This window comes from Camellia sinensis, chromosome 5 (genome assembly GCF_055761805.1).
Source record: "Camellia sinensis isolate YWXY chromosome 5, ASM5576180v1, whole genome shotgun sequence".
In the NCBI taxonomy this organism is placed as follows: Eukaryota; Viridiplantae; Streptophyta; class Magnoliopsida; order Ericales; family Theaceae; genus Camellia; species Camellia sinensis.
The window spans coordinates 195280333-195305858 of NC_138965.1; the positions used below are offsets into that span (position 1 = coordinate 195280333).

The 25526-nt window shown below is 37.1% G+C and overlaps 1 pseudogene; it reads right to left on the bottom strand.

The window, feature by feature from the left end:
• Positions 1-14746: 14746 nt before the first annotated feature.
• LOC114266828 (uncharacterized) lies at positions 14747-17803 on the bottom strand (annotated as a pseudogene).
• Positions 17804-25526: the final 7723 nt, after the last annotated feature.

Consider the following 25526-nt stretch of genomic DNA (forward strand, 5'->3'; position numbering starts at 1 on the left):
ATTTATATATATATATATATATATAATCTGTATATATATTTTTGGTTTTGTGAATTTAGAAAGTATAGATTGTGGGGACATTTTTTGAATAACGACACGTGGCCAGGGTGGCACCGAAGTACCAACCGAGGTGCCACATGTCCCAGACATGACGCCGAGATGATCTTAGCTAGGCGGAGGTTATTTGCGGAGATACCGGAATCCGAGGTGAATGGATAAGGGATAAGAGTCCCAGAATATGGGAGGACTTCAGCTTGAATAAGAATTAAGCTCTTAGGAAGTTTATTTCTATCTATTGAAGAGTCTGGGATAAGAATTGAGCCAGAGTCCATTAAAGCTAGACTTCTACAGGGATCAGGTTAGTGTTGGCTATAAAAGTAAGGCACCATCGAAGGTCTAAGGTACGCTTTTTGTATTCTGGCTAGTGAGTTAAGCACCAATTATTATCTTTGAGAGATAAACTGAGTATTGACTTGATCGTCGGAGTGCCCTCGGGTGGAAGAACCATCGCCGGAGTCTTGTCTTTCTGTAACAGGTCGTTCGGGCGCAATCTATTCTGCCGGTGTTCTCCAACTAAGTATCTATTCGGCAGTGTGGTCAGAAAAAAACACACACAATTTGGTGCCATCTGTGGGAAAGAAAAGAGAATAGATGGCCAACGACGGACAGAAAGAAAAGGTTGGGAACGACATCCCTACTGGGAGTGGTAAGCACATTGAGTCTAACGTAGAGGAGGATAACTACAATAAAGAAACTCGGGATCAAAATCCCGGAGAGAAAGGCGTCGGCAAGAAGGGCGACGTACCAAAGAAGGCAGACCGAGGCGGGTATTATAACGAGAACGACCTCTAGGTATGGAAAGATAAATACCTGCGGAGGGATGGAGAGATGAAGGGAATGGCAGACAAGTTGGCGGACTTGCAATCGGTCGTCAATTTCATGATGTAGAACAACGTCATGCAGCCATTGTTTCCGTTATAAGACACGTCGATTCCAGCGGCCCAAAACAATGCCCAGAAGAAAGGGCAGAAAACAGTCCCTGTAGTCCCCCAGCACACCAAGACCAAGGAACACTCTCACCAGCCTTCAAGGGAGGTCGGGCGAGGAGAGTCAATGAAGGGAGATTCTCAAAGGACGCATCGTACCAAAGAAGCTGACCCTAAAGAACATCGGCATGTTCAAGGGAAGGAACTTTATTTCGACGTAACGAACGGAGAGAGGTCCAAGAGGACTCATAATGACGCCGGGAGTAGCGCACCAAAAAGGCTGAAATCCATTGATAGCCGAGCTCCTGGATGGACCAAGGAGGATCTGAGGGATTACCTCCAGAGGAAGCGGCAAGATGCCGAGGTAAAATCACCGGTTAAGCCGATAACGCTGTTCTCGGTTGAATTGGACAAGTTTGAGGCCCCGAAAAGGTTCCACATGCCCAGATTCTAGATATACGACAGTAAGTCTGACCCTAACTTTCACGTCGGCTTGTACCTGAACTCAATGGCACTATACACTGGGAACGAGCCATTGTTTTGCAAAGTATTTTCCTCATCTTTTGGGGAAATTGCATCAGACTGGTTTCACAAATTGTCGAAAGAAACGGTGAAAAGCTGGGAAGGCCTGGCCGAGATGTTCGTGGCTAGATTTGTGACAAACAAACTACAACCATTGAGGATGGACTCCTGATGGCTCTGAGAATTGGTGAGGATGAAAGCCTTAGAGCCTATGCCAAAAGGTATTATGAGGTGTTCAACCGAATACCAAGATGCAACCAGGAGGTGGCTGTCATGTCTTTTAAGAATGGCCTGAAAGATGGTTGTCTGCTCTGAAAATCATTAGCAAAGATACTACCAAAGAGTATGGAGGAACTTATGGCCAGGATAGAGAAGTATGCAAGAGCTGAGGAAGATATGCTGGGGACAAAGGCGTCGAAACAAGAGAAGAGAAACGGCTGGCTGAAGCGAGGCTGAGGTAACAATGGATACAACAAGCAAGAGACAAGATTGAGGACTGCACAGGCAGTCACAACCGTATTCCGAATTCCGGTTTACAAAGTCTTGGAAATAATCTGGAATCAGCCCTATTATAGAACACCAGAGAAACTTCCAGGTGAATTTTTGGAAAGAAGTCTGGGGAAACACTTTGCCTACCACAATGAGGATGAACATCTAACTTAAGGGTGCAGAGCCCTAAAGGCACATCTAGAAGACCTGGTAAGACAAGGTCATCTAAGGGACTTGGTAGATAAAACCAGGACAAGGGAAGAGTAAGTGAGACTACCATAGGTACCGGCAGCACCACCTCCACCAACACCGCAACCGCAAGCAGGTGAACCTCGAGTGATCAATGTGATTCACTCGAAGGTCAATGAGAACGAGATACATGGGGAAACTCAGAAGGTAAAACACTTGCAACATGTGTATTAGGTCCGGCAGAAGAGACCTAGGGTAGACGAGTGTCAGGGACCAGTGGTGTCCTTTACTGAAGACAACCTAGAGATAGTGCAGCATCCACACAACGATGACTTGGTAATATCCCTCTAGATTGGAGAATGCCAGGTAAAGCGAATTCTGATCACCCCGTGACATCATGTATGTTAGATGTTACAAAGAGCTTGGCCTTCACCAAGATGATCTGGAACAATCAAATGGTCTAACGGTCGGGTTTAATGGAACGTCGACGTGGCCCCTGGGAGCAATAAGTTTGGAGGTGCAGGCTGGCACCAAGAAGGTAAAAACTGAGTTCACAACAATTGACACTCCCTCCCCTTACAATGCTATCCTAGGAAGGCCATGGCTGCATGCAATGGGGGCTGTCCCCCCAACATTGCACCAGCTGTTGCGATTCCCAACAGAGCATGGAATTGAGGAGGTTAGAGGGGATCAAGTGCAGGCATAGAATTGCTCCATGGCAGCAATGAAATTCACCTACAGCATACGAGAAGCAGAAGCAGCAGAGATTAAGGATGAGGACATGGAAGTCCTTGAGGACGTCGGCAAAGAACCAGCCAAGAAAAGTGAGAAAACCCTAAAGAAGATCTTAGTCCAGCAAGGGGATGAAGAGCGTTTCTTCCTTCTCGGCTCAGGATTGGCCAAGGAAGAGGAAAAGGAATTAGAAACATTCTTAAGGTGTTTGCTTGGATACCGTACGAGATGTCTGGCATTGACCCCGAGGTCACTAACCATAAATTGAATGTGGACAGGTCAGCTAAACCTGTCATCCAGCGAGCAAGAAGGCCGACGTGGATGCATGTTGAGGTGGTAGAATAGGAAGTGGATAAACTTCTGGAGGCCAGAGCCATACGAGAGGTAAACTACCCGACATGGTTATCAAACATGGTTATTGTGAAGAAAAAGAATAGGAAGTTGAGGGTTTGTGTGGACTTCACCAGCCTAAACAAGGTTTATCCCAAAGACAATTTTCCACTACCTAAGATTGACCAATTGGTGGATGACACTTCAGGGCATGGAAGGATGAGCTTCCTGGACACTTACATAGGGTATCATCAGATTGCCATGTACCCCCCAAATGAGGAGAAGACTGCATTTATTATCCTAAAAGGCCTGTATTGCTATAGAGTGATGCTTTTTGGGTTGAAAAAGGCAGAAACAACTTACCAGAGATTGGTGACTAAGATGTTCAGACATCTAATAGGCAAAACAGTAGAGGTTTACATTCATGACATGGTTGTGAAGACTAAGGAACCTGAAGATCATTTGGCCAACCTAAAAACAGTCTTTGATATTCGAAGGACATTTCGGCTCCGATTTAATGCATCGAAGTGTGCATTTGGAGTTGTGTTAGGGAAATTCCTGGGATACTTGGTCACCAGAAAGGGAATTGAGGCAAGCCCGGATCAAATCAAGGCCATCTTGGAGTTAAAGAGCCCAACGTCGGCAAAGCAAGTGCAGATGTTGACTGGAAGGGCTACAGCCCTAAACAGATTCATAAATAGAAGTTTTGATAAATGCAAACCTTTCTTCACTTTAGTAAAGAAAGCCACAGACTTCTTATGGATAGAGGAATGCGAAGTCGCTTTGGCCAACTTGAAGAAATACTTGACCACCGCTCCAGCTCTCTCAAATCCAATACTTGGAGAGGAGCTGTTCTTATACTTGGCAGTTTTAGAGCATACAGTGAGTGCAGTGTAATCAGGGAAGAAAAGGGGAGAGCAAAGGGCATTGTACTACATGAGTAAAACCCTAGCAGATGCAGAGACCAGATACCTACCCATGGAGAAGTTGGCACTGGCTTTTGTAATGGCCTCCAAGAAGCTAAATCACTACTTTCAAGTCCACAAGATTGTGGTGTTAACTGAGTATCCTTTGAAATCCCTGTTTCAACAAGGAGATTTGACAGGTAGGATAATGTGATAACCTTATCTTGTGCTATGTTAATTAATCATGATTATATCTGAATTATGTGCTTAATTTGAATTTGGGTGTTAATTGCATGATTATATGTGATTTTGGCTTTGTATTTGTTCACCATAGGAAAATCTGTTAAAATTTGTATTTTGAACTGAAAACTGAAGGCCTTATCGGCCACCGAAACCGAAATTGACTACGCCATTGTGATTAGCATAATTTTTAGAACCTACAGTGAAATTTAATTGAAAACTGATTTCGAATGAATTAATTAGTTTAAATCGAATTAATTAAGCGCCATTGATTAGTTCTGATTAAGTGTGATTATGGAAAGCCTATATAAATGAGCCATACATGCTTAAGCACATAATTTTGAGCCCAAATCAGATTCTACACTCTAGAGAGAGAGGGTGAACCAAATTTAGAGAGAGAAATGAGCCATTCTTGAAGATATTGCAAGAGAATTCAAGAAACTAAGAGAATTAGCTCAAGATTTGGCTATAATTGGAAGAATTGAAGCTCCTAGGTGAGTAATCAACCCTTAATTCATGAGTTTGAGGTTGTAACTATATGAATTCAAAGAGAATATGTGACCAAGAGCAAGAATTGAGTGGTAATTGATGAATTTGGAGTCAATGAATGCATGCATGTAAGAAATTGCTATGAATTTGCATATTTGAGCATAAAGTGTATAATCCATGTTGAATTTTGATTGAAGTTCATGCTTTTGATCATCTCTTCACCATTTAACTTGAGAATAGAGGTTATATCCCACATGCAAGAGCAATTCATAGAGGTGTGAGTTTTGAATGCATGAATTTAATGTATTGGAAGTAAGTTTGGCATAATTTGGGTTTGCATGTGATTGATTCATAAGATTTAAGCTTCATAATGCAGTAAATTGGTGTTTGTATCATGTTAGTAGTTGTGTATGAGAGTTATGGGTAATAAAATGCAAGCTATGTTAATTTGAATGCAAGTTTGAAGCTCAAATTGGTTACTGGAAAAACCCAGAATTCGTCAATCCTGCTCGAGCGTAAAATATGAACACCTAGTACTTTTGCAGGCTTTGATGTCCGCTCGAGCGGGGAGAGTCACGCTCGAGCATAAGTCACATGTTTTGACTCTCAAGCTCGAGCGTCCGAAGTCACGCTCGAGCGTAAAAATAAGACGACCAGTACTTTTGCCGACCAAAAGGGGTCCGCTCGAGCGGCAGAATCCACACTCGAGCGGGGAGCCCTGTTTTAGAAATTTTGTAAAGATGTTTTGTGTTTTATTTTCCGTTTTATTTCATTTCTAAGTACTCTTAGGCATACATTAAGCATTATAAATGAGTTAAAAGAATAAGAAAGAAGCCTAAGAGGGATGTATGAGTTATGAACGGATTGAATCGTTTGTGACCCATTATGTTTATGAAATGTGTAGGGTCAAGCACGAGGGCAAATCCACCAACAGAATACAGTGAGTAATATCTTAGTAAAGATATTTTTAAGTATGTTACTTTCTAAATGCTACTTCTGTATAAGCTTCATGGATTTGTTGATTCGAAATATGAATGCGTATTCTATATGCCTAATTTTGTATAAGGCCGGTTGTTGTTTGATACGTTTAATCTATTTGAATTGGGCCTAAGGCCGTTTGTCATTTAATACGTTTGATATGTCTAAATTGGGCCTAAGGCCGTTTGCCGTCTAACATGAATGATTAGGCCAAAGGCCGTTTGAATATGAGCGTAATGGGCCAAAGGCCGTTTGAGTGAAAAAGGATCATGATCATGAATATAAAACACGCATAGATATGAATATAAAGAGAGTGGGCCCGAGGCCGTTTGATACGCCTGATATGTTGAATTGGGCCCGAGGCCATTTGATATGTTTGAATTGGACCAAAGGTCGTTTTGAATAAAGAGTTGGTTGGACCAATGGTTGTTTTGTATGGATGGACCCAAGGTCATCCCATATAAGAAACTGGCCTGAGGTCGTTTTGCATATGGATATAATGTGTTGGACCTGAGGTCGTTTAGTTTTATTGGGATTTGTAAATCTGATGCGAATGAGAATAGTGGTTCAAATGTTTGCATTATAAGTATGACCCATTTATGAGCGAATCTTATTCATTAACCTCTTTATTTTGATATTATTCACTGGGCATTAGCTCACTCTTATTTATATGTATGTAGGTGAGCAAAGGACGTTCAACCCCAGCCTTAGTGGAATTTTAGAAAGGAACCCGAGTTTTGTGAAGTCAGCCCAGGTGCCTTACGCAAGAGGCTTTGTTTATGATCTTTTGTATTTCGTTTGCTATTTCTATTGGTCATGATAGACCATTTATGTGTATAAGCTTTTGGCATGGTTGACTATGTGTTTGAATGATCCTGGGTATACAAGATGTTAACTACTGATATGTGGTGTGAGTTATTATTAAGTATATGTAAAATGTTTTGATATGCCATGTAAGCATAGCTCATTGGATAAAATTTTTAAGCTTGCTTCCGCATCTGGCCCCATATTATTAATAGTTAATTGATATTAGGTTTGAGGCCGTAGGTAATCTCATGATTATTGGCTGGTTATGACCTTAATCTATAGGGGCGGGTATAGGTCTTGATAGAGTGCTATCAGAGCACGAGTTAATAACTCACACACTTGTCCAAATGAGCCATAAGGTGTCTAGAAAAGACTTAAGATGCATCCATTTGATAAGTACGTGATGTAAGCATTAAGAACTTGTGATTATATGAGATGTGAATTGTTGCACTAATATGTACAACAAGTTTTGTTTTGTTATAATGCACGTACATGAACATACGAATCATGAAAAGTTACTTATGTGCATTCGATTCTGCAAATGGGTGTCTATGTGGAATATGAATATGATTTAACTGTATAATTACGTAGTAAGTGTTCGACATGCGATATTTGATAAGTATGCAATCATCTGTTATGTACCTATGTATATCTGTGTTTATTTCTGTATTGAGCATTTCAGTGTTTAACATGGCTTAATAAGAGTTTGTGTAGATCATGGATAAAGTAAGGGCATACGAGTTGGCAGACTCTTCCACAGCCCGACTTGATAGACTGGAAAGAATAGTACAAAAAATGGCAGAGATCTTAAGACAACAACATCAGTTGTCTCTACGGCAAGAACCTTTGCCACCACCAGTGCAAGAGCACCAAGTGAATGAGTTGGAAGTCACAAAATATGTTGAGGTGCTAGACCGAACACTGATGACTGAAGCTAACATGAACTGATCTTCTGAATGGAAAGGCAAGAGACCAGGTTTTTTCTCAAAGAAAAGGTCATTTAAAAAGCAAAGTACGGGATCATTGCGCACATCAAACTCTACAAGGAATACAGCACCAACGTGTAACGAATGCGGTAAGAAACACAGAGGGGTTTACTACCGAATATCTGGGGCTTGTTATAGATGTAGTGGAATGGACCATCTGGTAAGGAACTGTCCCCGAACTGAACAAAATGTGAATAGATCCTCTGCCTCAGTTGGATTCGTACCAATAGTAGGAATTGCTAATCAAGATAGAGTAATTGTACTCGTCCCATAAAGCACTCAGAATACTGCGACCGTTATCCTAGGTATTTATAATGTTTATAAACGAATGTCTATATGTTGACTGATTCTGGACTGGTACATGTGTACATCTTTGCTTGGGATATTATTTGATTCGATTCGACGCATTCTTTCATATCTGCTATATGTATCTAGATTGGTCAGAGCCACAGGATCAATACCTTATTTACTGTATGTATCTGCCCCATTTGGGAAATTGTGAAATACGCATTGGGATATTGATTGACTCTGTACATGTACATATATATCTAACCTTATGCTCAGGGTGATTTGTTATGTCATTGCCTTCAACGACTAAACTGCTTGAATTATGACTCTATGATTGTGTGACTGAGTTGAGCACCACAAATGATGAACTCTATAAATTATGAGATCATGTATTTTGATTGATAGAAAATTGACTGGACTATGTGACTATACTAGGCTTGACTTGTAAGCCTATGCTTTTATGACTGATTTGGGACTTTTGCATAACAAATCCTATATTATGTGCAACCGAGGAACTTTGTTTAGTATGTTACTGTGCACCATGTACTTACATATAAGACTTATTTGGGAACTGCTATATTGATTATGATGCATACCTCCTGATATGAACAACTGTATGCATATGCAACTACACCTGAACTTATGTGGACAATACCATATTGTACATGACTTGAAATACTTTGATATGAACAGTTGAGATGAATGACTCTGATATAACTTTGAGAACTGATAAACTTAGGACAGTTGTGAAACTATCGACTATGTACCTAAGCAAATGAAGTATGCCTTACAGAACCAAATGTACCTTATTTGAGAAAACTTTTATATGATTCAATCTGATAGAACTTTTGTTTGATTTGGCTTGATAGAACCCTTATTTGATATAATTTGGTGGGGCATTTGTTTGATTTAATTTGGCAAGACCTTTGCCGGGATTGATTTGATAAGACCCTCTGTCTGATTTGCCCTTGTTAAGGGGGGAGGGGATTACGGATTTCTTATGAATAAATAACCAGATTATTCTTGGCAAGAAAACTAACAGACCCAAAATCAGAATCTGTTTGGAATACTTGACTTATTTAGAGGACCTTATGTGGGCTATCAACAAACCAACCTAACCATGAACACCATTAAGAACCAACCTTTAATTGTTTGAGACATACATGTTATAGATAAACGAAATTGGGCAAATCCAGTGATTGGGTGTTTTAAGGAACAATGCTTGTGTATTATCATATTCTTATTTATTTGACGCTATGGAAACCGATGACGGCAGATTGATTTGATTATAAACAGTACTGAACATTTGTCTTTGACTGATTAGAATATGTGAAGAATAGTTGCTTCAGTGCTATCGGATTTTGGGAAATCATGTTATGGTAACTGCTGATCGTGAACTGTTTTGATTGTGAACACTATTGGAATTAGAAAACCTTGATTATCCGAAAGTGTGTGAATTCAGTACGCCTTGTAAATAACTGCTCAGTGCCATTGTATTATGTAATTGGGGCTCTGAGGATGTGTAAATTGTGCTTAACATGTGATTGACTCCTTTGATATTATCTTTGACGTCATGGGGATTTATATATGAATTGCCTTATGCTTTTGACGACTATCAGATAATGTGGAAAGACTCGATGGAACAGGGAATTGAATATTGAACTGAATTGTAAACTGTAAACTGTTGAATGAATTGAGAACACATGTATTATGTTAGAAATTGACTGCTTCGATGTTATTGTACTTTACAATCGATACTATGGGGATATCTGAGTTACGTATGTCATGTGGTTGATTACTTCATTGTTACCTTTGTTGACTCGGGAATCAGTGTCTGGATCCACTTTATTTTCCCGAAGACTTTTAATTGACCTTGGATAACTGTGATGAATCACTAAACTAAATACCGAATTGGATTGTGAATTGCGGAATTATAGAAGAATGAATTGAACTTCTGTGACAAGGAAATAGACCAAACTTCTATGGTAAAGTTAGCTGACATTTGAATTAAATATGTTGGCGACCTATTGTGAAGAAGGAAATTGTTGAATTTGTGTCTAAATATTTTCGGTGCGAACGAGTCAAAGTCGAATATCAGATATAGACGAGAGTACTTCAACCTCTCTCTATTTCGGAATGGAAATAGGAATATGTGACTACGAATTTCATTGTGGGGCTGCCTTGGACACCCAAGGTATAAGTCCCGTTTGGGTTATTGTATATAGAATTACTAGGTCTTCTCATTTCCTCCCCGTAAAATTTTTGTATGATGCTTATAAACTAGCCACTGTTTACATCGATAAGATTGCTCGTTTGCACGGGGTCCCAGTATCTATTGTTTTAGACAGGAATCTTAAAATGTGTCTGAATTCTGACAAGCCTTCAAGAGGCAATGGGAACTGAATTGTGATTCAATGCCGCTTTCCATCCGCAAATCAATGTATAATCAGAAAGAACTTTTTAGATTTTGGAAGAAATGCTCCAAATGTATGCATTAGATTTTCAGGGAAGTTGGAAAGACCTATTCAGCATTGGCAGAAAAGGGGGACCTCCGACTAGTTAAGGACAGAGTGTTGCCTGATTCAGAGACTAAGCAAATGATTATCAAAAAGATTGAAATTTTTGAATAAAAGTATTCCGAATTGTTTTCGACTAAAGGTAGAATAAGTTTGGAGGACCAAACTTCCTAAAGAGGAGAAGATTGTAATAACCTTATCCTATGCTATGTTAATTAATCATGATTATGCCTATAATTATGTGCTTAATTTGAATTTGGGTGTTAATTGCATGATTATATGTGATTTTGGCTTTGTATCTGTTTACCGTAGGAACATCTGTTAGAATTTGTATTTTGAACTGAAAATTGAAGGCCTTATCGGCCGCTGAAATCGAAATTGACTACACCATTGTGATTAGCATAATTTTTAGAACCTACGATGAAATTTAATTGAAAACTGATTTCGAATGAATTAATTAGTTTAAATCGAATTAATTAAGCACCATTGATTAGTTCTAATTAAGTGTGATTAAGGAAAGCCTATATAAATGAGCCATACATGCTTAAGCTCATATTTTTTACCCAAATCAGATTCTACACTCTAGAGAGAGAGGGTGAACCAAATTTAGAGAGAGAAATGAGCCATTCTTAAAGATATTGCAATAGAATTCAAGAAACTAAGAGGATTAGCTCAAGATTTGGCTATAATTGGAAGAATTGAAGCTCCTAGGTGAGTAATCAACCCTTAATTCATGAGTTTGAGGTTGTAACTATATGAATTCAAAGAGAATATGTGACCAAGAGCAAGAATTGAGTGGTAATTGATGAATTTGGAGTCAATGAATGCATGCATGTAAGAAATTGCTATGAATTTGCATATTTGAGCATAAAGTGTATAATCCATGTTGAATTTTGATTGAAGTTCATGCTTTTGATCATTTCACCATTTAACTTGAGAATAGAGGTTATATCCCACATGCAAGAGCAATTCATAGAGGTGTGAGTTTTGAATGCATGAATTTAATGTATTGGAAGTAAGTTTGGCATAATTTGGGTTTGCATGCGATTGATTCATAAGATTTGAGCTTCATAATGTAGTAAATTGGTGTTTGTATCATGTTAGTAGTTGTGTATGAGAGTTATGGGTTATAAAATGCAAGGTATGTTAATTTGAATGCAAATTTGAAGCTCAAATTGGTTGCAGAAAAAACCCAGAATTCGTCAATCCCGCTCGAGCGGGGTAATGGCCGCTCGAGCGTGAAATGTGAACACCCAGTACTTTTGCATAAGTCACATGTTTCGACTCTCAAGCTCGAGCATCCGAAGTCACGCTCGAGTGTAAAAATAAGGCGACCAGTACTTTAACAGACCAAAAGGGGTCCGCTCGAGCGGCAGAATCCATGCTCGAGCGGGGAGCCCTATTTTAGAAATTTTGCAAAGATTTTTTGTGTTTCGTTTTCCATGCTCTTTCATTTCTAAGTACTCTTAGGCATACATTAAGCATTGTAAATGAGTTAAAAGAATAAGAAAAAAGCCTAAGAGGGATGTATGAGTTATGAATGGATTGAATCGTTTGTGTCCCATTATGTTTATGAAATGTGTAGGGTCAAGCACAAGGGCAAATCCACCAGCAGAACACAGTGAGTAATATCTTAGTAAAGATATTTTCAAGTATGTTACTTTCCAAATGCTACTTCTGTATAAGCTTCATGGATTTGTTGATTCGAAATATGAATGCGTATTCTGTATGCCTAATTTTGTATAAGGACGGTTGTCATTTGATACGTTTGATATATTTGAATTAGGCCTAAGGCCGTTTGCCATTTAATACGTTTGATATGTCTAAATCGGGCCAAAGGCCATTTGCCGTTTAACATGAATGATTGGGCCAAAGTCCGTTTGAACATGAGCGTAATGGGCCAAAGGCCATTTGAGTGAAAAGGGATCATGATCATGAATATAAAACACACATAGATATGAATATAAAGAGTGTGGACCCGAGGCCGTTTGATACGCCTGATATGTTGAATTGGGCCCGAGGTTGTTTGATATGTTTGAATTGGACCAAAAGTCGTTTTGAATAAAGAGTTGGTTGGACCAAAGGTCGTTTTGTATGGATGGACCCAAGGTCATCCTATATAAGAATTGGGCCTGGGGTCGTTTTGTATATGGATATGATGTGTTGGACATGAGGTCGTTTAGTTTTGTTGGGATTTGTAAATCTGATGCGAATGAGAATAGTGGTTCAAATGTTTACATTATAAGTATGACCTATTTATGAGCGAATCTCATTCATTAACCTCTTTATTTTGATATTATTCACTAGGTGTTAGCTCACTCTTATTTATATGTATGTAGGTGAGCAAAAGGACGTTCAACCCTAGCCTTAGTGGAATTTAAGAAAGGAACCCGAGTTTTGTAAAGTTAGCCCAGGTGCCTCACTCAAGAGGCTTTGTTTATGATCTTTTGTATTTTATTGCTATTTTTATTGGTCATGATAGACCATTTATATGTATAAGCTTTTAGCATGGTTGACTATGTGTTTGAATGATCTTGGGTATACAAGATGTTAACTACTGATATGTGGTGTGAGTTATTATTAAGTATATGTGAAATGTTTTGATATGCCATGTAGGCATAGCTCATTGGATAAAATTTTTAAGCTTGCTTCCGCATCTGGCCCTATATTATTAAAAGTTAATTGATATCAGGTTTGAGGCCGTAGGTAATCTCATGATTACTAGCCGGTTATGACCTTATTCTATAGGGGTGGGTTTGGGTCATGACAAATAGCCAGATGGGCAGTGGTGTTGGACCAATATGACCTAGAATTCAGACCCAAAACAGCAATCAAAGGCCAAGTTTTGGCCGACTTCGTGGCCGAGTTCACACCAAGCGTCATCATACATCGGGCTCCGTTGAGCCGAGGTGTACGATGTCTAGGTGAACAAAGAGAAACCCAGTTAGGGATAGCCAAACAGAGGAAAAAAAAGAAACTCAGGCCCTACAGTATTTATGTCGGCGACTCTTTCCGCCTATTTGTTGATGGAAGTTCAAACCAACAAGGAGCAGGGACAGGAGCAGTGCTAGTATTTCCGAACTGACAGATGCTGGAACAATCCATTCAATTGGGGTTTAAGGTCTCAAACAACGAAACAGAGTATGAAGCACTGATAGCAGGATTAAAGTTGGCAGCAGCAATGGAAGCCAACGAGGTAATGGTCTTCTGTGACTCCTAGCTTATCGTCAACTAGGCAACAGGCGAATACGCAGCCTGAGATGAAAGGATGGTGGCCTATGTAAAGGAGGTAGGCAGACTGATGGCATTGTTCCAAAATTGTCGACTACAATAAGTCGGCCGAGATAACAACAGCCATGCTGATGCCTTGGCCAACCTGGCTAGTGCAATGAAACCAGAAGAGACAAGGACAATAATGGTTGACTACTTATTAGGTCCAAGTGTAGAACCACTGAACGCAGAGCGTGAAGAAATGTGTGTGGAGATGGGACCAAGTTAGATGGATGCAATAATAGTATTCCTCAAAGAGGAAAAACTGCCAGATGATCATAAAGAAGCACACAAGATCAGACTGAAGTCGGCAAAATTCAATCTGACTGCAGAAGGGCATCTCTACAGAAAATCTTTTACTAGACCCCTTTTAAGGTGTGTGCATCCTTCACAAGTTGAAGACTTCTTGTATGAGATACATGAAGGAGTATGTGGAAGCCACACAGGGGGCAGGTCACTTACTCATAGGGCCATTACTTAGGGATACTGGTGGCCCTATATGCAGAAAGATGCTGAGGTTTATGTCAGAAAGTACGAGAAGTGTCAAAGGTTTGCGCCTTTGATACATCTATCACCAGCAGATTTAAACCTAGTATCCAGCCCTTGGCCATTTGCCCAATGGGGCATGGATCTTGTTGGACAGCTGCCTCAGGCAACTGGACAACGGAAGTTCCTGCTAGTAGCAACAGATTACTTTACCAAGTGGGTTGAAGCTGAACCCCTCGCAAAGATTCGGGACATTAATGTAAAAAACTTCATATTGAAGAACATCATCAAGAAGTTTGGGATCCCAAAGGCAATTATAGAAGACAATGGTACGCAGTTTGACAATAAGCTAATCAAGAGCTTCTGTGCAAAGTACAAGATCAAGAATTATTACTCTACTCCAAGCTTCCCTCAGAGTAATGGTCAAGCAGAAGCATCCAATAAAGTTATCCTGGATGGGATTAAGAAGAGACTGGAAGCAGCAAAGAGTAAGTGGGTGGTTGAGTTGCCCAATGTACTTTGGGCATGTCGGACTACACAATGACCATTTCTGTTTGTACTGCAACATCCACAGACACAACATTCCCTTTACTGTAATCATTTTCACAACTGAATATTTACTCCATCTTTGCTTAAGTATCATCTCATAAAACATTGATCTTTTCATCTGATCTCTCGGTGTTCTGTCTTTGATAAACATGAAAGGACAATACCACTTCCCCATAATAATGGCTTCCAAGCTCTTATAAGATGGTGGAAAATAAAAAGCTGGAACGTGAGTTCGGAGGGTAGTGTTGATGCCTAGTGCTTCACCTAGTTCATAGTTTTTGGGGGTTTCAGTTAAAATGTGCCACCCTTCTCTTCTCAAAAGGTGTGGAGGAAAATCATCTGGTGCAATTGATGTCGCAGAAAATGTACCACCATTGTTGTGGCTTCTTTCGTAAGGAATGATATTAAATTGCTGATATATGTCATTGGGATCTATTAGCATATATTTTAATATTATAATGTGTTATAGATTATATTGTATGATTGGGCTCCAAATAACTTGTTCTCCTAGTTAATCCTTTCTTTTCCTCCAAAACTTGCCCACCAAGTCTCCAAGTCAAATCTTCATTTTTATCCACCAAGCCTCCAAGGAAATTTCCCACCAATTTCCTCTCCTATACTTTTCCTCCAAGTTAACCCCTTTCTTGGTGACCAAGCTTTCCTCTCTTATAAATTGAGTCTTTCACCTCTCTTATCGTAGCTCAAGTTTCTTATTTGTGAGATTATCAGGAAAATAAAAAAAGGTGTATGTAATAAAGCTTTGGGTTCAACCAATTGTGCAATATTGGTTAGCCATACGACTTAGTCGGGCTGTTGTATCCTAGGGGGAACAAGTCAAGGTTTTTTCTGCTACACCGGTGTGAGACTTTGCCTAACCGCAGAGGGCTTGAATCTCCTTAAAGAGAGCGAATTTTCTGTGCCTTAGTCCTTTCAATAATTATTGTAATTTTTTTTATTTGTATTTTCTGATATTTTATTTGTAATTATCACCAACAGGATCTAATGGTCTCGGTTCAACATCTTGGATGCAGTTACCCCAACAACAACTACTACTCATGTCTTCTTCCTTTGAACAAGCATATGATTCCCTATAAAAGGTGATCCAATACCAGTAAGACAAACTTATCAATAAATTCTCCATTCAAACAAATTAACATGCTAGTAGCTTTTAGAAATTGATGTCTACATCTCAAGGTTTTAAAGTATCACAAAAACGAATATTGGTCAATACGGTGAATTAGATGACCATTGTCATAAATTTTTTAAACCATTAGTCACAATAAAGCTTTATAATAGCCCATTTGATAGTATCGGTTGTGAATTGGATTGTGAATTAGACAAAGTACCGATATGTATTGCAAACTGATTTATACATATATAATTTTTGGTCATGTTTGGTAGGGCTTATTTCCAGCTTATTTCAACTTTTAGCTTAATTTAAGCTATTTTGATGTGTTTGGTTCAGTTTAACAATACAGCTTATAGCTTTTTGTAAGTCAAAAATCAATTTGTTCTTTGAGTGGGGGAGGAGAAGCTTAATTTATAAGTCAAAAATTAGCTTATGTTCACAGTTATAAACTATAAGCTGTTAGGTTATAAGTTATAATCACTTTCCCACAACTCTACCAAATGGGGCCTTTATTTATGAGTGTTGGGAGTCCAAAAAATTGTCATATATCGGTCTATATTTAAAATTGTGGTACAAATTAATGCACCGAAAAGAACATTTCTCCTATTTTGGGCAAGTTGGATTTTATATTGTTTATGAAATACCTTAAAATTGTTTTTAGATCTTTGAATTTAGAGAAAAAATTGTGAAGCAAAATGAAAACAAAAGGAAAAAATGAACAAAATTTATTTTTTTATATTATTCACTTTTTCATTTCATTTTCTTTCCCTCTGCAAATTCCAGTCCAAACACACCCTCTACAAACACCCTGATTTTTTTTTTTAAGTCAATATTGATCTTAATTATGGTCTGCAATGTATGATTGTACACTTCCACTTGGATAGCTCTTGGTCAAAGCTCTGCTTAACCATGGTAACACCTTAATTTCTCACTAGTATAGGGAATGAGATTTATCCGGTCGACACAACAATTGGAGGGTCGTGCTTAGATCTGTGGAGTTTATCATGGGTTTTACTTTAACAATATAAATAGTTCATTTTGTAATTTTTTGTGAGTTGATCATCTTAAAAAAACAAATTGATTCAATAATCATAATTATAATATTTTATCACATTTATTTTTTTAAAATGTTATATTTTTTAAATTATATTTGTCGTTCATTTTTATGAGTATATATAGGATAAATTACAAATACATCCTTGAAATTTACTTAAAATACAAATTACTCTATTTGACTTTGAAAATTATAAAGACTCTATTGTCAGAATTTTTTATTTAATAGAATTAACTAAAAAAAAATATAATTTTGAACTACTTGCTTATACAACAATAAACGTACCAGAATTGTTAATTAAAATATATTTGTGACATAATTGAAAACTGATAATTAATTTAATAATTTATTAGTAAAAGAAATTATTTTTCATGCAATTACAATTTAAAAGGATACAATGTAATTTTTAACATTATAAAAAATAATTCCTATTTTAAATAAATCTCTTAACATTCATGTTATAAATATCATGACAATCTGAATTTTATTTTTTTATTTGATGGTGGAGTCCAAGTATGGATTTGGCATGCAATAAAATGAAACACAAAAGTCAAGAAGTTTGATTTAGGATACACACCCTTTGTGAGACCCATGAGGCTTTAATGCATAATAGAGATTGGAAGACAAGGGCTTATTAACAACTGGAACAAAGGTCGTTTCTTCATCATCAGATTAGTTAACATGCAACTCCTTGTTCTGAGGCAAAGGCAGGTCCTTCACATTCAAAAATTCGAAAAAGGTAGTAGTCTTTGATTCTTTGTCTTGGATCACCAAGTAACCTGAATTTGGGCCATCTGGTGGCAATGAAAGAGATTCCAGAGATCTCTGGATGTGGGAAAGCAACCTTGTTACATACATCTCTCTGTCCAAAAAATAAAAGTTCTCTCTTTTATGTTTGTCATGTGCATATATAAAGAATTTTAACCAAATCCAAAATTAAAATATGTTAAAAGTTGTCAAGTTGACGCATACGTTCAAAATCAATTAACTTGCTAATCGACTCACTTTAGAAATTTTTTTGACAAGGGTTGAGCAATTTTGAAACTTAAATCTTAAGTTTAAAAAAAATTAGCGATTTGTAAGACTTATTACTAGTTTTGTTTCAATGATTTAAATTAGGTTGACTTACTTTCAAGTTCAAATCTTAATTTGAGAGAACTTGAGGATCCTGTGGGGCTCATTATGGATCCCGTTTTAATAATCCGAACTATTTATTTTGTAAGACTCACTATGTATATTATACATGAAAAAAATTAGATTGATTTAGTAATCGTAATCTTTTCATTTTATCGCATTTATTTCTAAAAAAATGAATGATTTATTTTCAAAAACGTACTTATCATTCATTATTTTGGAGACAAATACATTAAAATAAAAAAAGTTACGATTATCGGGTTAACCTAATTTTTTTTCATATATAGATAATATACGCAGAGAGCCTTACAAAATAAATAATTCGAATCATTAAAATGAGACTCGTGATGAACCCCACCAAGCCCTCTCAAATTTTCTCAAATTAAGATTTCAACTTGAGAAAAGTTCAACCCTATATATTGACAAATATCAATGTATAGTCTAAATTTAATTTGTACATGTACCCACAAAACACTCATATGGTGAAAAAATCATTTAATATTCATGCGTTCATACTTCTTCACTAATCATCATATACTATGCTCCCTCATATTTCTTAATCACCCAATACAAAATCACAAATCTAACTTTCTCTACCAATCATAACACCTTAAAACATCACGTAGTCATGCTCCAAGAGCCTCCAATAACCACTCTTATTTTGATCACATTTTTCAATTATGGACAAGTTACTACAAGAATTTTCACTTTTGGCGACTAAATTTTTAGTCGCTGAATGGTTTTAGCGACTAAATTAAGTAGTCGCCAAAAAATTGTCGGTAAAGGTCGTTAGCGACTAAAATTATTTTAGTCGCCAAATGTATACAATTCCCGACTAAAATTTTAGTCGCCAAAAGGTTGGACATTAAATTAAATTAGACCCTTTTCGGCGACCAAACTTTTAGTCGCTTAAAGTCCCACCTTTTTAGCTACTAAAATTTTAGTCAGCAAAGAGTTCTTTTTTGGCTACTAAATGTTTAGTCGGCAAAAAGTTCCTCTTTTGGCTACTAAATATTTGGTCACCTAAAGTTCTACATTTTTTGCTCCTAAAATTTTAGTCAGCAAAAGTGTTTTTATACTAGTTTTTGTTTTTAACTACGAAATATTTTAGTCGCCAAATGTTTGATTTTCTTTTGGCTACTAAACTTTTAGTCGCAAAATGTTATTTATTTATTTATTTTTTTGGCTACTAAACTTTTAATCGCCAAATGTCTTCTTTTTTTTTTTGGGAGGGGGGGGGGGCAAATGTCTTTTCCCAATTTATTTTTAGCTACTAATTGTTTAGTCGCCAAAAACATGATATTATGTTTTATCGCAAAATTATAATTTCTCCATAACCTGTCTATATACAATGCAACCTGTAATACGTATATAAACAAAATGATACACATTATCAATCATTCTACAATCTGCATCCATATACCAAAAATAAATAACATTAAATATCAAAGTCCATACAAATCAACTATTGTCCAAACTAAAATAATAATTCCATACAAAATATATCATACAAAAATCAAAGCCCTCCGTATACAAAAAATACATTTACTACCAAGTGAAATTACCATTTGGCATGGTACAAACTACCATCGTAATCTGTACCACAACAAAAGGTGATATATGTACCACAGCAGAAGTTTTCTATGGACTATGACAAAACGTTCTATATGTACGCTGACAAATGGTATATATGTACCACGACAAAAGGTAATCTATGTATCACGACAGTCATTATCTGTTGATTGCCAAAAGTTTTCTGTATCAGTAATAATGAACTACACAAAAGCTGAGGATGACAAAAGTATTATATTAGTTCTACGCAAAAGTGAAAATTCTTCTCCATACACCAATATGGATTATTCACAAGTCTACGCAACAAAAGCCGTCTACAAAGAAAAACAAAAAACGAAACATTAGAATTGGTTATAAAATATCAGTTTGGTCAGCCATATGGAATATGTTCTAACATGTATTTAAGGTAGAACAATCGAGAAATGTCTTCTTAGAAATAAAAGAAAGTATATATATACATATATATATATATATGTACCATGTAATATTTATTACAACCAACTGCACAAACAATGTAATATGTAATTTCTTCGTCCTATAAATATATAAAGGCAATTATTAGAATATGTAGATGTTATTTTAATAAAGTTGTTGTTTTTTAACTAAGTGTTGCGAGTTTTTCGACTAAGTGTAAGGCGTATTTGGGGGTTGTTATGAATTTTCGCCCCTGGAAAACCCTTTTTTCGACTAAGTTTAGGGCGTATTCGGCTCTAACTCCTAACTTATGGGTCCAGATTACATTTCGTCAGTCCTCATAAGTCCTATTTGTCATGGGAAAACTGCCCGTGTGAGCCACACGGTGGTTCGGGGGCTGTTTTGAATTTTCGCCTCCAAAACACCCTTTTTTCGACTAAGATTAGGACGTATTCGGCTCTAACTCCCAACCTATAGGTCCAAATTACGTTCTGTCAGTTCTCACAAGTCCTATTTGTCATGGTGAAGTGTGGTCCCAATCTCTTTGGAAAGGTATCCACTCATCCCAATTAGAAGTAGTCATTGTAGAAGGACATGACAGTTATGAGTTTTGAGGCCAACTAATTTTCCACCATAAGTGGTGACACAGTTGGATATATTTCTGCATAGCCATCAGGGTACTTAATCGATTTTAAGAAATCACAAAAACCTTGGCCTTGTTTGGTTTGTGTTTCTCAAAAATTTTGGGAAAAATTCTCTACAAATAAGTTTTCAAAAGTAATCAAACCAAACAAATTTTCTCAAATTTTTTTTTCAAAACTTGTTTGGTTTACAAATTTTTCAAACAAATCTCTCTCTCATACACATCAAATCAATCACTTTTTCCAAAACTCTCTCTCAAAATAATTTTTCAAAACATCTTTTGAAAAAAATTCAAACCAAACAAATTTTCGTACTTTTTATCTCAAAACATGTTTCTCAAATACAAACCAAATAAGGCCCTTGTCTATCTACCGGGGACAATGCGTACGATGCCGGAGGTTTCTCGAATGAGCCATTGGAACGCCTCTTCAAGCGTAACTCTTTTCGTATCCGCATGTTTTCTAGATCCAAGCGTGCTTTATCTGTGTCCTTGTTTTTGCCATCAATGCTCAGTAGTGTCCTAAGCAGATTGTTACATATATTATTCTCTATGTGCATGACATCAAGGTTGTGTCGAAGCTTTAGCGTTTTCTAATAGGGTAGGTCGAACATAATGCTCCTTTTTGTCCAATTGGAAGGTGGATTTTCTGACTGTTGTCTTTTTTGGTTGTTTAGATGCTTGCCATACGGCCTATATGTCCCCGAATCAATTTGCTACAGTATTTGTTCTCCCAATAACTCCATAGGTTTGGATCAATGCTCATTTTGACCATTGAAGAGCTTACTTCTTCGCCAAATATGGTTCTCGAGCAAGTGGCGGCGGGCACCCATATATGCTACCTTACTTCGCAAACGCTGAGATGATGCATCCATGTTACAATTAGGGCAAGCCAAGTAACCTTTTGTAGTCCAACCAGACATGGTACCATATGCGGGGAAGTCATCGATGGTCCACATGACTATTGCATGCATTTTAAAATTTTGACCATTTGAGGCATCATATGTTTGCACACCATGCTCCCACAAATTCATTAACTCCTTCACTAATGGTTGCAAGTAAACATCGATGTCTCTTCCAAGGGCTGATGGACCCGGAATAAGCATTGACATCATCAGAAATGGCTCTTTCATACACTTCCACGGGGGGAGACTGTAAGGCATTAAGAGTATAGGCCACATGCTATACGATGTGCTCATATTTCCAAACGGATTGAAACCATCCGTGGAAAGCCCTAACCTTACATGCCAGGGTTCTACAAAAAACATAGGATGCTGCATATCAAAGTCCTTCCATGCCAGACCATCGGTTAGATGCCATAACATTCCATCATCTACACGTTTCTCTTTGTGCCAATATACGACCATCGGCTAGATGCTGCATATATACGACGGTTTTTTTCAACATGTGCAATTTCTTCAACCTCGGTGTCAAAGGAAAGTACCTCAATATTTTATGAGGAATCTTTTTACCACTCGCATTGTTGAACTTGTATCTAGACTCCTTACATGTAGGGCAATTATCTAGTTTTGCGTTGTCCTTCCAAAACAAAATACAATCATTCTTGCATGCATGAATGGCCTCATATCCTAAACCCAATTCACGTAAGAACTTTTTCGATTCATAAAGGGTCCATGGAACAATTTCATTACACTTTGGGAGAATGTCTTTGAAAATTTGCATAACCATATCGAAAGATTTGTTGCTCCATTTATTGTACACCTTAATATGAAACATCTTACTAAACGAAGGACAACACGGAAAACTTTTCACACTCCAGGTACACTTTGCGTCGAGCATCATCAAACAACCTAATGAACTTTACTAAATTTTCTCTCTCCAAGTTATTAGGTTCTTCGTCGATATTATCATCCATGAGGTCTCTCATGTAAATCTCTTCTAACATAGTAGGCAACTTACCCAAATTATCGTCAATGTCAAAAATTCACCAGCATCGTGTGACACACTAAGCTAATCATGATGCAATGGAACACGTTTCTCGTGGTGCACCCAAGTTCTATAAGAACATGCAATTCCTTTTTGTATCAAGTGCAGCCGTACAACTTGTCGACTATGTTTTGTTCCATTCAAGCAATCGACACATGAACAACGAATATCATCGTGTGGGCTTAAGTCCTTCGTAGCAAAGTCAATAAATGACTTAACACCTTATTGGTACTCTTTACTTTTCAACCTATCGCGTATCATCATCCAACTCTTGTCTATCTTTTGAACCTTATAAGTCAAGCAAAGATTAACTAGGACTTTTGAGGATGGCCATAAAAGATGAAAATTTGGGTGAAGTATGAGTATAAAGAAAATACAAACAAAATTTTAAAATTAAAAAAAAAAAGAAAAAAAGAAAATCACACATAATGATGTATCTTATTTATATTATTTAATGTCTATCACTTTGGTGAATATTATAAAAAATAACATTATTTCACCAATTTTGCCTTTAATATCATTCAGTATTTAGTTTTCAGTACTTAAATTTCAATTTTTAAGTTATCAAACAACACTTCAAGTCAATCACTTAATTGCGTGTCATATGCTTTGACACACCCTTAAATTCTTCCAAATCAATATATATCCATATGTTTATGTACCAAAGCAAACTAAGGCTTGTGTCCCAATCAAGTGGGGTTGGTTGCATGAATTATTTTCCCTTAATCTGCTATGTCAAATGCCATATGTTTAATTAAATTAAATAAATTCATATGCTTATGTCTATATATATTGTGGGTATGGGTGATAAACTTTTACTATCCAAGTTAAATAGTGCTAATATGTCATAAAGCTCAATACACTCCTGTTGGAAACGAAGGAAGCAACCTCCCATAGCTTGAGAGTAAGAAGTCGACCTGATCATAAAGATATACAAAAAGATGCAAAATATGGGAACCCAATGATGCCCCAAGGAACACTAATACAACCTATCTAAAAATGAAAGGGACACAAAAAATTACCCCATTAAAATCTTACTTTCACAACTTGGGAGCATAAGTTTTGAATTGATACCTTAAGGATATGTAATAAACAATGAACTTTAATTTTTGCACAATTGATCATTCTTTAATATTCAAACAAAGAATCTGATCTGGAGTAACAAGAAACTTTCGCAACCTGAGAGCACAAGTCTTGAAATGACACCTTAAGGATATGGTATAAAAAATGAACTCAAATTTGTGTGCAGTTGATGATTCTTCAATATCCAAACATACAATTTGATTTGGAGTAAAAAGAACACCAAAGAAAGCCCTGCCATCCAGCACAAATAATCACTTGAAGAATGTAATATCCCATCCCAATGTGTGTGATGTATGAAGCATTGCCTCTTGAGAATAAATAAGGGTTAGAGAAATGCCTGCGCTAGGGACATATGGAAGAACCACATCATGGGTTGTGCACATGCATAAACTTCTTGGGCTGCACAATACATCATCTATGAAATGTGATGCCCTCAAATTAGGACCTGTGTCTCCCCTAAATTCTAGTGCATATGTCTCCTAGAAATATGCAAATTATAGCGGTAGAAAGATGTAGTTGTTCCCTAGTTGATGTAAGCTTGTTTGACACTATATTTTGTATATCCTTGAACATTATTAAATCTTTATTTTGAATGACAGGGGGTCACTGGTCCTGTGATTAAAATTCGGCCTACTAACCTTGAGTTTGTGGGTTTAAACCTATGGCTTAGGTTTGTACCCATTCTACCTATCCTAGAACCCCATCCATTGTAAACTATACTAGATGTACTTTTTTCATTAAAAATTTATTGTGAATAATCATTTCTTGAGTATGTTTCTACAAAAACTAAATAAGATTTCAATTTTGTTAAGTTACTTGAACTTAACCTATTCATGACCCTCCCTCCCCCCCCCCCCACACACACACAATACCTTGTTAATTTTAGAGGAAATGTGATATTGACGGCATGAACTTAATTGTAGTCGTAATGGTGCAAAATTAAAGACCATGATTCTGTAATGCATTTTCATTGGAAATCTACAGATCATCTATATTTCAACTCAACACATGCTCACTGTTGTAGACACCCCATTTTTGACAGTCCTTAAGACTTGGACGTCATCGTTTGAACACTCGATGTGTAATAACCCTCATCACTGCTTACCAATAAACATTGATTACCATTAAACTGAACTGATTATGACTGATAACTAATCTGATTAAGACTGATAATTGAACTGATTAAAGTACTGAACTGACTGACTGAAACTGGAACTGAATTGACTGAGTCTATCTGTTTAATTGTGCATCTATCTGTTTGATTGATTATTTGATCTGTTCGTGTTTATATGTTTAGACTGTAAGTTGAAGGCCTTATCGGCGGCCGAATCCAAAATTGATTGGTGTTTTATGATCAACATAATTTATGTAATTTTATGGTATATTCATTGAAAAAGTGATTCGGTATGATTAAATTAGATTAAAATAAGTTAATTGGCCAAGTAGGACTTATTTACCAAACTAGCCTTGTAGTGGCCCACTACCTTAAACCTTTTGAGGCTTATTACACTTAATGCATTTGATTAAAACAACATTTCATCAGCCTTTGTGTTGCCTCAACCGACCAAAGAAGAGAGTTAGAGAGAGAGAGAATTGTTCTTGTTGTTTTAGCTTGAGATCTTGAAGAATTGAAGGAGTTCTGTACAATTGAGCTTCCCTATCCCAAATACAAGACTTAGGTAAGAGAATTCAACCGTTATTGATGTATTTGAGCTTGATTCTTGCATGGTTTATGTCAAAATTGAAAGTTGAGCCTTGTATTAGTTCTAGCATGTTGAAATAGAGCATAAT